A 16,246-nucleotide genomic window follows, 5' to 3' on the forward strand; every position below is an offset into this window, starting at 1 on the left:
ATAAAGGAGGCAGGAATGTACAGTGGAGAAAGGACAGCCTCTTCAATAAATAGTGCTGGGAAAACTGGACATGTACATGTAAAAGTATGAGATTAGATCACTCCCTAACACCATACACAAAAATAAGCTCAAAATGGATTAAAGACCTAAATGTAAGGCCAGAAACTATCAAACTCTTAGAGGAAAACATAGGCAGAACACTCTATGACATAAATCACAGCAAGATCCTTTCTGACCCACCTCCTAGAGTAATGGAAATAAAAACAAAAATAAACAAATGGGACCTAATGAAACTTCAAAGCTTTTGCACAGCAAAGGAAACCATAATCAAGACCAAAAGACAACCCTCAGAATGGGAGAAAACATTTGCAAATGAAGCAACTGACAAAGGATTAATCTCCAAAATTTACAAGCAGCTCATGCAGCTCAATAACAAAAAAACAAACAACCCCATCCAAAAATGGGCAGAAGACCTAAACAGACATTTCTCCAAAGAAGATATACAGAATGCCAACAAACACATGAAAGAATGCTCAACATCATTAATCATTAGAGAAGTGCAAATCAAAACTACAATGAGATATCATCTCACACCAGTCAGAATGGCCATCATCAAAAAATCTAGAAACAATAAATGCTGGAGAGGGTGTGGAGAAAAGGGGACACTCTTGCACTGCTGGTGGGAATGTGAATTGGTTCAGCCACTATGGAGAACAGTATGGAGGTTCCTTAAAAAACTACAAATAGAATTACCATATGACCCAGCAATCCCACTACTGGACATATACCCTGAGAAAACCAAAATTCAAAAAGAGTCATGTACCAAAATGTTCATTGCAGCTCTATTTACAATAGCCCAGAGATGGAAAGAACCTGGGCGCCCATCATTGGACGAATGGATAAAGAAGATGTGGCACATATACACAATGGAATATTACTCAGCCTTAGAAAGAAATGAAATTGAGTTATTTGTAATGAGATGGATAGACCTAGAGTCTGTCATACAGAGTGAAGTAAGTCAGAAAGAAAAAGACAAACACCGTATGCTAACACATACATATGGAATTTAAGGGAAAAAAATGTCATGAAGAACCTAGGGATAAGACAGGAATAGAGGCGCAGACCTACTGGAGAATGGACCTGAGGATATGGGGAGGGGGAAGGGTGAGTTTTGACAGGGCGAGAGAGAGTCATGGACATATACACACTAACAAACGTAGTAAGGTAGATAGCTAGGGGGAAGCAGCCGCAAGGCACAGGGATATTAGCTCGGGGCTTTGGGACAGCCTGAAGGGGTGGGATGGGGAGAGTGGGAGGGAGGGAGACGCAAGAGGGAAGACACATGGGAGCATATGTATATGTATAGCTGATTCACTTTGTTATAAAGCAGAAACTAACACACCATTGTAAAGCAATTATACCCCAATAAAGATGTTAAAAAAAAAAGACAAAAAAAAAAATAATAATTACTTTTTATTTTAATTATTTTATTTTATTTTATATTACTTTATATAATTTTATTTTATCTTACTTCTTCCTTTCTTTTTTTCTTTCCTTGTCTCCTTCCTTCCTTCCTCCTTTCCTCCCTCCCTCCCTCCCTCCTTTGCCCCCTTCTTTCTTTCTTTCTTTCTTTCTTTCTTTCTTTCTTTCTTTCTTTCTTTCTTTCTTTCCACATTTTCTCCCTTTTATTCTGAGCGTGTGGATGAAGGCTTTTGGTGCTGCAGCCAGGAGTCACTGCTGTGTCTCTGAGGTGGGAGAGCCAACTTCAGAACACTTCTCCACAAGAGACCTCCCAGATCCACATAATATCAAACAGTGAAAATCTCCCAGAGATCTCCATCTCAACACCAGCAACCAGCTTCACTCAACGACCAGCAAGCTACAGTGCTGGACACCCTATGCCAAAAAACTAGCAAGATAGGAACACAACACCACCCATTAGCAGAGAGGCTGCCTAAAATCATAATAAGTCCACAGACACCACAAAACACACCCCCAGACGTGAACCTGCACAACACAAAGACAAGATCCAGCCTCATCCACCAGAACACAGGCACTAGTCCCCTCCACCAGGAAGCCTACACAACCCAGTGAGCCAAAGTTAGCCACTGGGGATGGACACCAAAAATAATGGGAACTATGAACCTGCAGCCTGCAAAAAGGAAACCCCAAACACAGTAAGATAAGCAAAATGAGAAAACACACAGCAGACGAAGGAGCAAGATAAAAACCCATCAGACCTAACAAATGAAGAGGAAATAGGAAGTCTACCTGAAAAAGGAATCAGAATAATGATAGTAAAGATGATCCAAAATCTTGGAAATAGAATAGACAAAATGCAAAAAACATTTAACAAGGACCTAGAAGAACTAAGGAGGAAACAAGTGATGATGAACAACACAATAAATGAAATGAAAAATACTCTAGATGGGATCAATAGAAGAATAACTGAGGCAGAAGAACGGATAAGTGACCTGGATGATAAAATAGTGGAAATAACTACTGCAGAGCAGAATAAAGAAAAAAGAATGAAAAGAAATGAGGACAGTCTCAGAGCCTTCTGGAAGAACAATAATGCACCAACATTTGAATTACAGGGGTCCCAGAAGAAGAAGATAACAAGAAAGGGACTGAGAAAATATTTGAAGAGACTATAGTTGAAAACTTCCCTAATATGGGAAAGAAAATAGTTAATCAAGTCCAGGAAGCACAGAGAGTTCCATACAGGATAAATCCAAGGAGAAATATGCCAAAACACATATTAATCAAATTGTCAAAAATTAAATACAAAGAAAACATATTAAAAGCAGTAAGGGAAGAACAACAAATAACACACAAGGGAATCCCCATAAAGTTAAGAGCTGATCTTTCAGCAGAAACTATGCAAGCCAGAAGGGAGTGGCAGGACATATTTAAAGTGATGAAGAAGAAAAACCTACAACCAAGATTACTCTACTCAGCAAGCATCTCATTCACATTTGATGGAGCAATTAAAACCTTTACAAATAAGCAAAAGCTGAGAGAGTTCAACACCACCAAATGAGCTTTAGAACAAATGCTAATAGAACTTCTCTAGGAAGAAACACAAGAGAAGGAAAAGACTTAAAATAACAAACCCAAAACAATTTAGAAAATGGGAATAGGAACATACATATCAATAATAACCTTAAATGTAAGTGGACTAAATTCTCCCAACAAAAGACACAGACTGGTTGAATGGACACAAAAACAAGAACAGTGTATATGCTGTCTACAAGAGACCCACTTCAGACCTAGAGACACATACAGACTGAAAGTGAGGGGATGGAAAAAGATATTTCATGCAAATGTAAACCAAAAGAAAGCTGGAGTAGCAATTCTCATATCAGACAAAAGAGACTTTAAAATAAAGACTATTAGAAGAGACAAAGAAGGAGACATAATGATCAAGGGCTCGATCCAAGAGGAAGATATAACAATTGTAGCCCTGATGGAAGATGGTGGAAGAGTAAGACGTGGAGATCGCCTTCCTCCTCACGGATACACCAGAAATACATCTACACGTGGAACAACTCCTACAGAACACCTACTGAAGGCTGGCAGAATACCTCAGAGCTCCCAAAAGGCAAGAAACTCCCCAAGTACCTGGGTAGGGCAAAAGAAAAAAAGAAAAAACAGAGACAAAAGAATAAGGACGGCACCTGCACCAGCGGGAGGGAGCTGTGAAGGAGGAAAAGTTTCCACACACTAGGAAGCCCCTCCGCGGGCGGACACTGCGGGAGGCGGAGGGGGGAGTTTCGGGACCGCGGAGTAGTGCACAGCGACGGGTGCGGAGGGCAAAGCGGGGAGATTCCTGCACAGACGATCGGTGCCGACCGGCACTCACCAACCCGAGAGGCTTGTCTGCTCACCCGCCGGGGCGGGCGGGGCTGCGAGCTGAGGCTCGGGTTTCGGTTTTGGACGGAGTGCAGGGAGAGGACTGGGGTTGGCGGCTTGAACATAGCCTGAAGGGGTTGTTGCGCCACGACTAGCCGGAAGGGAGTTCTGAGAAAAGCCTGCACCTGCCGAAGAGGCAAGAGACGTTTTCTTCCCTCTTTGTTTCCTGGTGCGCAAGGAGAGGGGTTTAAGAGCGCTGCTTAAAGGAACTCCAGAGAGGGGCGCGAGCTGCGGCTAAAAGCGCGAACCCCAGAGACGGGCGCGAGCCGCGGCTAGAACCGCGGACCCCACAGACGGGCGGGAGACGCTAGGGCTGCTGCTGCCGCCACCAGGGGGGCTGTGTGCGAGCACAGGTCACTGTCCGCGCCCCTCTTCCGCGGAGCCTGTGCAGGCCGCCACTGCCAGGTTCCCGGGATCCAGGGACAACTTCCCTGGGAGTACACACGGCGGGTCTCAGGCTGGTGCAACGCCACGCCAGCCTCTGCCGCACCGTCACGTCGCCTCTGCTGCAGGCCCGCCCCGCACGCAGGGCCCCTCCTTCCCCCATCCCCCAACCCCCGGCCTGAGTGAGCCGGAGCCCCCGAATTAGCGGCTCCTTTAACCCCGTCCTGTCTGAGCAAAAAACAGACGCCCTCCAGCGACCTGCGCGCAGGGGCAGGGCCGGGTACAAAGCTGAGCTCCTGTGAGCTGTGAGAGTAGGGAGGAGAGGGGGAGGTCTCTCCCAGCAGCCGCGGAGGCGACGGATTGAAGCTCCACAATCAACTTGATGTGCCCTGCATCTGTGGAATACCTGAATAGACAGGGAGTGATCCCAAATTGAAGAGGTGGAATTTAAGAGTGAGATCTGTGATTTTTTTCCCTTTTCCTCTTTTTGTGAATGTGTGCGTGTATGCTTCTGTGTGAGATCTTGTCTGTATACTCTTGCTTCCACCATTTGTCCTAGGGCTCTATCCGTCCATGGTTTTTTTTAAAAAAATTTTTTTTCTTAATAATTAATTTTAATTGTAATAACTTTATTGTACTTTACCTTCGTTCTTTCTTTCTTTCTTTCCTTCCTTCCTTCCCTCCTTTAGACAGCGAATCACCCCAGGTTGAGGAGGTGGTCTCTGGGAGCAGGATTTATGATTTTTCCCCCTTTACCTCTTTTTGTGAATGTGTATGTGTATGCTTCTGTGTAAGATTTTCTCTGTATAACTTTGCTTCCAACATTTGTCCTAGGGTTCTATCCTTCCCTTTTTTTTTTCTAAATATTTTTTAGTTCAATAACTATATTATACTTTATTTTATTTTTACTGTATCTTCTTTCTTTCTGTCTTTTTTCCTTCTTTCCCTCCTTCCTTCATTCCTTCCTCCCTCCCTCCCTCCCTCCTTTCATTCCTTCTTTGTTTCTTTCTTCCTTCCTTCCTTTCCTCCTTTCCTTCTTTCTTTCCTCATACTTCTACTAATTCTCTCTACATTTTCTCCTTCTTTCCCTCCTTCCTTCCCTCCTTCCCCCATCCCTCCCTCCCTCCTTTCTTTCCTTCTTTGCTTCTTTCTTCCTTCCTTCCTTTCCTCCTTTCCTTCTTTCTTTCCTCATACTTCTACTAATTCTCTCTACATTTTCTCCTTCTTTCCCTCCTTCCTTCCTTCCTCCCTCCCTCCCTCCTTTCTTTCCTTCTTTGCTTCTTTCTTCCTTCCTTCCTTTCCTCCTTTCCTTCTTTCTTTCCTCATACTTCTACTAATTCTCTCTACTTTTTCTCCTTCTTTCCCTCCGTCCTTCCTTCTTTCCTCCCTCCCTCCCTCCTTTCTTTCCTTCTTTGCTTCTTTCTTCCTTCCTTCCTTTCCTCCTTTCCTTCTTTCTTTCCTCATACTTCTACTAATTCTCTCTACTTTTTCTCCGTTTTATTCTGAGCCGTGTGGATGAAAGGCTCTTGGTGCTCCAGCCAGGAGTCAGGGCTCTGCCTCTGAGGTAGGAGAGCCAACTTCAGGACACTGGTCAACAAGAGACCTCCCAGCTCCACATAATATTAAACGGTGGAAATCTCCCAGACACCTCCATCTTAACACCAGCACCCAGCTTCACTCAACGACCAGCAAGCCACAGTGCTGGACAACCTATGCCAAACAACTAGCAAAACAGGAACACAACCCCACCCACTAGCATAGAGGCTGCCTAAAATCATAATAAGGCCACAGACACCCGAAAACACACCACCAGACGTGAACCTGCCCACTAGAGAGACAAGATCCAGCCTCATCCAGCACAACACAGGCACTAGTCCCCTCCACCAGGAAGCCTACACAACCCACTGAAACAACCTTAGCCACTGGAGACAGACATCAAAAACAACGGGAACTACGAACCTGCAGCCTGCAAAAAGGAGACCCCAAACACAGTAAGATAAGCAAAATGAGAAGACAGAAAAACACACAGCAGATGAAGGAGCAAGATAAAAACCCACCAGACCTAACAAATGAAGAGGAAATAGGCAATCTACCTGAAAAAGAATTCAGGATAATGATAGTAAGGATGATCCGAAATCTTGGAAGTAGAATGGACAAAATGCAAGAAACAGTTAACAAGGACATAGAAGACATAAAGATGAAACAAGCAATGATGAACAATGCAATAAATGAAATTAAAAGTACTCTAGATAGGATCAATAGCAGAATAACTGAGGCAGAAGAACGGATAAGTGACCTGGAAGATAAAGTAGTGGAAATAACTACTGCAGAGCAGAATAAAGAAAAAAGAATGTAAAGAACTGAGGACAGTCTCAGAGACCTCTGGGACAACATTAAACGCACCAACATTCGAATTATAGGGGTTCCAGAAGAAGAAGAAAAAAAGAAAGGTACTGAGAAAATATTTGAAGAGATTATAGTTGAAAACTTCCCTAATATGGGAAAGGAAATAGTTAACCAAGTCCAGGAAGCACAGAGAGTCCCATACAGGATAAATACAAGGAGAAATACGCCAAGACACATATTAATCAAACTATCAAAAATTAAATACAAAGAAAGCATATTAAAAGCAGCAAGGGAAAAACAACAAATAACACACAAGGGAATCCCCATAAGGTTAACAGCTGATCTCTCAGCAGAAACCCTACAAGCCAGAAGGGAGTGGCAGGACATCCTGAAAGTGATGAAGGAGAAAAACCTGCAACCAAGACTACTCTACCCAGCAAGGATCTCATTCAGATTTGATGGAGAAATTAAAACCTTTACAGACAAGCAAAAGCTGAGAGAGTTCAGCACCACCAAACCAGCTTTACAACAAATGCTAAAGGAACTTCTCTAGATAAGAAACGCAAGAGAAGGAAACGACCTATAATAACGAACCCAAAACAATATAGAAAATGGGAATAGGAACATACATATCGATAATTACCTTAAATGTAAATGGACTAAATGCTCCCACCAAAAGACACAGATTGGCTGAATGGATACAAAAACAAGACCCTTATATATGCTGTCTACAAGAGACCCACTTCAGAACTAGAGACACATACAGACTGAAAGTAAGGGGATGGAAAAAGATATTCCATGCAAATGGAAACCAAAAGAAAGCTGGAGTAGCAATTCTCATATCAGACAAAATAGACTTTAAAATAAGGACTATTAAAAGGGATAAAGAAGGACACTACATAATGATCAAGGGATCGATCCAAGAAGAAGATATAACAATTGTAAATATTTATGCACCCAACATAGGAGCACCTCAATACATAAGGCAAATACTAACAGCCATAAAAGGGGAGATCGACAGTAACACATTCGTAGTAGGGGACTTTAACACCCCACTTTCACCCATGGACAGATCATCCAAAATGAAAACAAATAAGGAAACACAAGCTTTAAATGATACATTAAACAAGATGGACTTAATTGATATTTATAGGACACTCCATCCAAAAACAACAGAATACACATTTTTCTCAAGTGCTCATGGAACATTCTCCAGGATAGATCATATCTTGCGTCACAAATCAAGCCTTGGTAAATTTAAGAAAACTGAAATTGTATCAAGTATCTTTTCCGACCACAACGCCATGAGACTAGATATCAATTACAGGAAAAGATCTGTAAAAAATACAAACACATGGAGGCTAAACAATACACTACATAATAACAAAGTGATCACTGAAGAAATCAAAGAGGAAATCAAAAAATACCTAGAAACAAATGACAATGGAGACAGGGTGATCAAAAACCTATGGGAGGCAGCAAAAGCAGTTCTAAGAGGGAAGTTTATAGCAATACAATCTTACCTTAAGAAACAGGAAACATCTCAAATAAACAACCTAACCTTGCACCTAAAGCAATTAGAGAAAGAAGAACAAAATATCCCCCATAGTTAGCAGAAAGAAAGAAATCATAAAGATCAGATCAGAAATAAGTGAAAAAGAAATGAAGGACATGACACCAAAGATCAAAAAAACTAAAAGCTCGTTCTTTGCCAACATAAACAAAATTGATAAACCATTAGCCAGACTCATCAAGGAAAAAAGGGAGAACACTCAAATCAATAGAATTAGAAATGAAAAAGGAGAAGTAACAACTGACACTGCAGAAATACAAAAGATCATGAGAGATGACTACAAGCAACTCTATGCCAATAAAATGGACAACCTGGAAGAAATGGACAAATTCTTAGAAATGCACAGCCTGCCAAGACTGAATCAGGAAGAAATAGAAAATATGAACAGACCGATCACAAGCACTGAAAATGAAACTGTGATTAAACATCTTCCAACAAGCAAAAACCCAGGATGAGATAGCTTCAGAGGCGAATTCTATCAAATATTTAGAGAAGAGTTAACACCTATACTTCTCAAACTCTTCCAAAATATGGCAGAGGGAAGAACACTCCCTAATGCATTCTACGAGGCCACCATCACCCTGATACAAAAACCAGACAAGGATGTCACAAAGAAAGAACACTACAGGCCAAAATCACTGATAAGCATAGATGCAAAACTCCTTAACAAAATACTAGCAAACAGAATCCAACAGCACATTAAAAGGGTCATACACCATGATCAAGTGGTGTTTATTCCAGGAACGCAAGGATTCTTCAATATGCGCAAATCAATAAACGTGATACACCATATTAAATTGAAGGAGAAAAACCATATGATCATCACAACAGATGCAGAGAAAGCTTTCGACAAAATTCAAAACCGATTTATGTTAAAAATCCAACAGAAAGTAGGCATAGAGAGAACTTCCTCAACATAATAAAGGCCATATATGACAAACTCCTAGCCAACATTGCCCTCAATGGTTAAAAACTAAAAGACTTTCCACTGACATCAGGAACAAGACAAGGTGGCTCACTCTCACCACTCTTTTTCAACATAGTTTTGGAAGTTTTAGCCACACTAATCAGAGAAGAAAAGGAAATAAAAGGAATCCAAATTGGAAAAGAAGAAATAAAACTGTCAGTGTTTGCAGATGACATGATACTATACACAGAGTATCCTAAAGATACTACCAGAACACTACTAGAGCTAATCAGTGAATTTGGTAAAGTAGCAGGATACAAAATTAATGCACAGTAATCTCTGGCATTTCTATATACTAATGATGAAAAATCTGAAAGTGAAATCAAGAAAACACTCCCATTTACCATTGCAACAAAAAGAATAAAATATCTAGGAAAAAACCTACCTAAGGAGACAAAAGACCTGTATGCAGAAAATTATAAGACACTGATGAAAGAAATTAAAGGTGATACAAATAGATGGAGAGATATACCATGTTCTTGGATGGGAAGAATCAACATCGTGAAAATGACTCTACTACCCAAAGCAATCTACAGATTCAATGCAATCCCTATCAAACTACCACTGGCATTTTTCACAGAACTAGAACAAAAAATTTCACAATTTGTATGGACAGAAAAGACCCCGAATAGCCAAAGCAATCTTGAGAACAATAAATGGAGCTGGAAGAATCATGCTCCCTGACTTTAGGCTACACTACAAAGCTACAGTAATCAAGACAGTATGGTACTGGCACAAAACCAGAAATATAGATCAATGGAACAGGATAGAAAGCCCAGAGATAAACCCACGCACATATGGTCACCTTATCTTTGATAAAGGAGGCAGGAATGTACAGTGCAGAAAGGACAGCCTCTTCAGTAAGTGGTGCTAAGAAAACTGGACAGGTACATGTAAAAGTATGAGATTAGATCACTCCCCAACACCATACAGAAAAATAAACTCAAAATGGATTAAAGACCTAAATGTAAGGCCAGAAACTATCAAACTCTTAGAGGAAAACATAGGCAGAACACTCTATGACGTAAATCACAGCAAGATCCTTTTTGACACACCTACTAGAGAAATGGAAATAAAAACAAAAATAAACAAATGGGACCTAATGAAACTTCAAAGCTTTTGCACAGCAAAGACAATCATAAACAAGGCCAAAAGACAACTCTCAGAATGGAAGAAAATATTTGCAAATGAAGCAACTGACAAAGGATTAATCTCAAAAATTTACAAGCAGGGCTTCCCTGGTGGCGCATTGGTTGAGAGTCCGCCTGCCGATGCAGGGGACACGGGTTCATGCCCCAGTCTGGGAGGATTCCACATGCCTCGGAGCAGCTGGCCCCGTGAGCCATGGCCTCTGAGCCTGCACGTCTGGAGCCTGTGCTCCGCAACGGGAGAGGCCACAACAGTGAGAGGCCCGTGTACCGCACACAAAAAAAAAAAATTTACAAGCAGCTCATGCAGCTCAATAACAAAAAAACAAACAACCCAATCCAAAAATGGGCAGAAGACCTATATAGATATTTCTCCAAAGAAGATATACAGACTGCCAACAAACACATGAAAGAATGCTCAACATCATTAATCATTAGAGAAATGCAAATCAAAACTACAATGAGATATCATCTCACACCAGTCAGAATGGCCATCATCAAAAAATCTAGAAACAATAAATGCTAGAGAGTTGTGGCAAAAAGGGAACACTCTTGCATTGCTGGTGGTAATGTGAATTGGTACAGCCACTATGGAGAGCAGTATGGAGGTTCCTTTAAAAACTACAAGTAGGGGGGACCTTGAAGATGGCGGAAGAGTAAGACGCGGAGATCGCCTTCCTCCCCACGGATACACCAGAAATACATCCACACGTGGAACAACTCCTACAGAACTCCTACTGAAGGCTGGCAGAAGACCTCAGACCTCCCAAAAGGCAAGAAACTCCCCACGTAACTGGGTAGGGCAAAAGAAAAAACAGAGACAAAAGAATAAGGACGGCACCTGCACCAGTGGGAGGGAGCTGTGAAGGAGGAAAAGTTTCCACACACTAGGAAGCCCCTCCGCGGGCGGAGACTGCGGGAGGCAGAGGGGGGAGTTTCGGGACCGCGGAGTAGTGCACAGCGACGGGTGCGGAGGGCAAAGCAGGGAGATTCCTGCACAGACGATCGGTGCCGACCAGCACTCACCAACCCGAGAGGCTTGCTGCTCACCCACCGGGGCGGGCGGGGCTGCGAGCTGAGGCTCGGGTTTTGGTTTTGGACGGAGCTCAGGGAGAGGACTGGGGTTGGCGGCTTGAACATAGCCTGAAGGGGTTGTTGCGCCACGACTAGCCGGAAGGGAGTTCTGAGAAAAGCCTGCACCTGCCGAAGAGGCAAGAGACGTTTTCTTCCCTCTTTGTTTCCTGGTGCGCAAGGAGAGGGGTTTAAGAGCGCTGCTTAAAGGAACTCCAGAGACGGGCGCGAGCCGCGGCTGAAAGTGCAAACCCCAGAGACGGGCGCGAGCCGCGGCTAAAACCGCGGACCCCAGAGACGGGCGGGAGACGCTAAGGCTGCTGCTGCCGCCACCAAGGGGCCTGTGTGCGAGCACAGGTCACTCTCCACACCCCTCTTCCGCGGAGTCTGTGCAGCCCGCCACTGCCAGGTTCCCGGGATCCAGGGACAACTTCCCCGGGACAGCGCACGGCGGGCCTCAGGCTGGTGCAACGTCACGCCGGCCTCTGCCGCAACGTCACGCTGCCTCTGCCGCCGCAGGCCGGCCCCGCACGCAGTGCCCCTCCTTCCCCCATCCCCCAACCCCCGGCCTGAGTGAGCCGGAGGCCCCGAATCAGCGGCTCCTTTAACCCCGTCCTGTCTGAGCGAAAAAACAGACGCCCTCCAGCGACCTACACGCAGAGGCAGGGCCAAATCCAAAGCTGAGCTCCTGTGAGCTGTGAGAACAAAGAAGAGAAAGGGAAATCTCTCCCAGCAGCCACAGAAGCAGCGGATTAAAGCTCCACAATCAACTTGATATACCCTGCATCTGTGGAATACCTGAATAGACAAGGAATGATCCCAAATTGAAGAGGTGGAATTTAGGAGCGAGATCTATGATTTTTTTCCCTTTTCCTCTTTTTGTGAATGTGTACGTGTATGCTTCTGTGTGACATCTAGTCTGTATACTCTAGCTGCCACCATTTGTCCTAGGGCTCTATCCGTCCATGACTTTTTTTTAAAAATTCTTTTTCTTAATAATTAAGTTTAATTGTAATAACTTTATTATACTTTACCTTCGTTCTTTCTTTCTTTCCTTCCTTCCCTCCCTCCTTTAGACAACGAATCACCCCAAATTGAGGAGGTGGTCTCAGGGAGCAGGATTTATGATTTTTCCCCCTTTACCTCTTTTTGGGAAGGTGTATGTGTATGCTTCTGTGTAAGATTTTCTCTGTATAGCTATGCTTCCAACATTTGTCCTAAGGTTCTATCCGTCCCTTTTTTTTTTTTCTAAATATTGTTTAATTCAATAACTATATTATACTTTATTTTATTTTTACTGTATCATCTTTCTTTCTGTCTTTTTTTCTTCTTTCCCTCCTTCCTTCCTTCCTCCCTCCCTCCCTCCCTCCCTCCTTTCTTTCCTTCTTTGCTTCTTTCTTCCTTCCTTCCTTTCCTCCTTTCCCTCTTTCTTTACTCATACTTCTACTAATTCTCCCTACTTTTTCTCCCTTTTATTCTGAACTGTGTGGATGAAAGGCTCTTGTTGCTCCAGCCAGGAGTCAGGGCTCTGCCTCTGAGGTAGGAGAGCCAACTTCAGGACACTGGTCAACAAGAGACCTCCCAGCTCCACATAATATTAAACGGTGGAAATATCCCAGAGACCTCCATCTTAACACCAGCACCCAGCTTCACTCAACGACCAGCAAGCCACAGTGCTGGACAACCTATGCCAAACAACTAGCAAAACAGGAACACAACCCCACCCATTAGCAGAGAGGCTGCCTAACATCATAATAAGGCCACAGACACCCCAAAACACACCACCAGACGTGAACCTGCCCACTAGAGAGACAAGATCCAGCCTCATCCAGCACAACACAGGCACTAGTCCCCTCCACCAGGAAGCCTACACAACCCACTGAAACAACCTTAGCCACTGGAGACAGACATCAAAAACAACGGGAACTACGAACCTGCAGCCTGCAAAAAGGAGACCCCAAACACAGTAAGATAAGCAAAATGAGAAGACAGAAAAACACACAGCAGTTGAAGGAGCAAGATAAAAACCCACCAGACCTAACAAATGAAGAGGAAATAGGCAATCTACCTGAAAAAGAATTCAGAATAATGATAGTAAGGATGATCCGAAATCTTGGAAGTAGAATGGACAAAATGCAAGAAACAGTTAACAAGGACCTACAAGAACTAAAGATGAAACAAGCAACGATGAACAATGCAATAAATGAAATTAAAATCACTCTAGATAGGATCAATAGCAGAATAACTGAGGCAGAAGAACGGATAAGTGACCTGGAAGATAAAGTAGTGGAAATAACTACTGCAGAGCAGAATAAAGAAAAAAGAATGTAAAGAACTGAGGACAGTCTCAGAGACCTCTGGGACAACATTAAACGCACCAACATTCGAATTATAGGGGTTCCAGAAGAAGAAGAAAGAAAGAAAAGGACTGAGAAAATATTTGAAGAGATTATAGTTGAAAACTTCCCTAATATGGGAAAGGAAATAGTTAATCAAGTCCAGGAAGCACAGAGGGTCCCATACAGGATAAATACAAGGAGAAACACGCCAAGACACATATTAATCAAACTGTCAAAAATTAAATACAAAGAAAGCATATTAAAAGCAGCAAGGGAAAAACAACAAATAACACACAAGGGAATCCCCATAAGGTTAACAGCTGATCTCTCAGCAGAAACCCTACAAGCCAGAAGGGAGTGGCAGGACATACTGAAAGTGATGAAAGAGAGAAACCTGCAACCAAGACTACTCTACCCAGCAAGGATCTCATTCAGATTTGATGGAGAAATTAAAACCTTTACAGACAAGCAAAAGCTGAGAGAGTTCAGCACCACCAAACCAGCTTTACAACAAATGCTAAAGGAACTTCTCTAGACACGAAACACAAGAGAAGGAAACGACCTATAGTAGCGAACCCAAAACAATATATAAAATGGAAATAGGAACGTACATATCAATAATTACCTTAAATGTAAATGGACTAAATGCTCCCACCAAGAGACACAGATTGGCTGAATGGATACAAAAACAAGACCCTTATATATGCTGTCTACAAGAGACCCACTTCAGAACTAGAGACACATACAGACTGAAAGTAAGGGGATGGAAAAAGATATTCCATGCAAATGGAAACCAAAAGAAAGCTGGAGTAGCAATTCTCATATCAGACAAAATAGACTTTAAAATAAGGACTATTAAAAGGGACAAAGAAGGACACTACATAATGATCAAGGGATCGATCCAAGAAGAAGATATAACAATTGTAAATATTTATGCACCCAACATAGGAGCACCTCAGTACATAAGGCAAATACTAACAGCCATAAAAGGGGAGATCGACAGTAACACAAACATAGTAGGGGACTTTAACACCCCACTTTCACCCATGGACAGATCATCCAAAATGAAAATAAATAAGGAAACACAAGCTTTAAATGATACATTAAACAAGATGGACTTAATTGATATTTATAGGACACTCCATCCAAAAACAACAGAATACACATTTTTCTCAAGTGCTCATGGAACATTCTCCAGGATAGATCATATCTTGCGTCACAAATCAAGCCTTGGTAAATTTAAGAAAACTGAAATTGTATCAAGTATCTTTTCCGACCACAACGCCATGAGACTAGATATCAATTACAGGAAAAGATCTGTAAAAAATACAAACACATGGAGGCTAAACAATACACTACTTAATAATGAAGTGATCACTGAAGAAATCAAAGAGGAAATAAAAAAATACCTAGAAACAAATGACAATGGAGACACAACGACCCAAAACCTATGGGATGCAGCAAAAGCAGTTCTAAGGGGGAAGTTTATAGCAATACAAGCCCACCTTAAGAAGCAGGAAACATCTCGAATAAACAACCTAACCTTGCACCTCAAGCAATTAGAGAAAGAAGAACAAAAAAAACCCAAAGCTAGCAGAAGGAAAGAAATCATAAAAATCAGATCAGAAATAAATGAAAAAGAAATGAAGGAAACGATAGCAAAGATCAATAAAACTAAAAGCTGGTTCTTTGAGAAGATAAACAAAATAGATAAACCACTAGCCAGACTCATCAAGAAAAAAAGGGAGAAGACTCAAATCAATAGAATTAGAAATGAAAAAGGAGAAGTAACAACTGACACTGCAGAAATAAAAAAAATCATGAGAGATTACTACAAGCAACTCTATGCCAATAAAATGGACAATCTGGAAGAAATGGACAAATTCTTAGAAATGCACAACCTGCCAAGACTGAATCAGGAAGAAATAGAAAATATGAACAGACCAATCACAAGCACTGAAATTGAAACTGTGATTAAAAACCTTCCAACAAACAAAAGCCCAGGACCAGATGGCTTCACAGGTGAATTCTATCAAACGTTTAGAGAAGAGCTAACACCTATCCTTCTCAAACTCTTCCAAAATATAGCAGAGGGAGGAACACTCCCAAATTCCTTCTACGAAGCCACCATCACCTTGATACCAAAACCAGACAAGGATGTCACAAAGAAAGAAAACTACAGGCCAATATCACTGATGAACATAGATACAAAAATCCTCAACAAAATACTAGCAAACAGAATCCAACAGCACATTAAAAGGATCATACACCATGATCAAGTGGGGTTTATTCCAGGAATGCAAGGATTCTTCAATATACGCAAATCTATCAATGTGATAAACCATATTAACAAATTGAAGGAGAAAAACCATATGATCATCTCAATAGATGCAGAGAAAGCTTTCGACAAAATTCAACACCCATTTATGATAAAAACCCTCCAGAAACTAGGCATAGAGGGAACTTTCCTAAACATAATAAAAGCCATATATGACAAGCCCAC

The sequence above is a fragment of the Phocoena phocoena genome, chromosome 1, assembly GCF_963924675.1.
Source record: "Phocoena phocoena chromosome 1, mPhoPho1.1, whole genome shotgun sequence".
Lineage (NCBI taxonomy): Eukaryota > Metazoa > Chordata > Mammalia > Artiodactyla > Phocoenidae > Phocoena > Phocoena phocoena.